At 38.7% G+C, this 1,012-nt stretch overlaps 1 non-coding gene across 1 annotated transcript; it reads right to left on the bottom strand.

Annotated features, from left to right (window-relative positions):
• Positions 1-395: 395 nt before the first annotated feature.
• Positions 396-468, bottom strand: Trnat-ugu (transfer RNA threonine (anticodon UGU)). The gene has a single exon. It is a non-coding gene; the product is annotated as a tRNA-Thr (tRNA).
• Positions 469-1,012: the final 544 nt, after the last annotated feature.

Raw genomic sequence — 1,012 nt, 5'->3', positions numbered from 1 at the left:
CGGGAGGATTCCCCAGGAGCGTGTGTGAGGTTTTTTCTTGCAGTAAAAAAAAAAAATAAAGTTTGTTCCTGCTTCAGTGGCTCGTGATTTGTGCCCAGCCAGACTTTGGCAAATGATTTCTCTCTTTTTTTGTATTTCTCATTTATTTTATGAATTTTATTAATTGTATTTTCTACCTGTATTGTCTTATGTGTCACTGAGTTTCATTAGAAGCAGGTATTATGTAGATTTTCTTCTAATTGGGATCTATTTCTGAAGGCTTGTTTTGTTATTTTATGTTTGTGATGCTTGCTTTCTTTATTTCTTCTATTCCTATGTTGATGTCTGTGTATCTTATTTAATAGTCAACTCTTTCAATTTTATAGACTAGCTTTTATTTTCTCTTTTTTTTTTTTTGGTGGTGCTGGGGATTGAACCCAGGGCCTTGTGCATACAAGGCAAATGCTCTACCAACTGAGCTACATCCCCAGCCCAAAGGGTAGCTTTTGTAGGAGAAGAGTTTTCCATTTGAATGGAATGTAGTGTGTCTGTTGAGTAGGTACTTTGGCTTTACTTCTAGGTAAGCAAATAAGTGTAGGTCTGTGATTTCTTCACTTGTAACCAATGTCAGCAATGTCTTTAAGTGCCTCATTAGTCTATAGTGAATAAGTTTGTGAAGGTATTGATGTCACTTTTCAGTGTACATATGATTACAAGGGTACATTTTCTCATGCTCTGTAGAGTCAAGCACCAATGACACTGGGTCATGTAATGGCAGCCAAAGTCCTGGTGCTGTGAGGTGCAGAGAACTCCTCCAGTCATATGGGGCAAACATTGTGATATTGGGGATTATTTTGCTAATAGCCAAGGACCTAGTTCCACAAAACTTGAAAATGTTCTTCCCCAGCTCTCATAAGATTAAGGATGTTGGGTCTATGGCAATGACAGTCTTGGTCCTGAGTCTATGGATCACAAAGGAAACCTTCCCCAGTTCCCATGGGGCAACTGCAGGTCATGTCAGGATTTGTAGAAC

The sequence above is a fragment of the Urocitellus parryii genome, chromosome X (assembly GCF_045843805.1).
Source record: "Urocitellus parryii isolate mUroPar1 chromosome X, mUroPar1.hap1, whole genome shotgun sequence".
Taxonomy (NCBI): domain Eukaryota; kingdom Metazoa; phylum Chordata; class Mammalia; order Rodentia; family Sciuridae; genus Urocitellus; species Urocitellus parryii.
The sequence above is the reverse complement of the archived record's forward strand: the minus strand, read 5'-3'. Positions and strand labels throughout refer to the sequence as shown.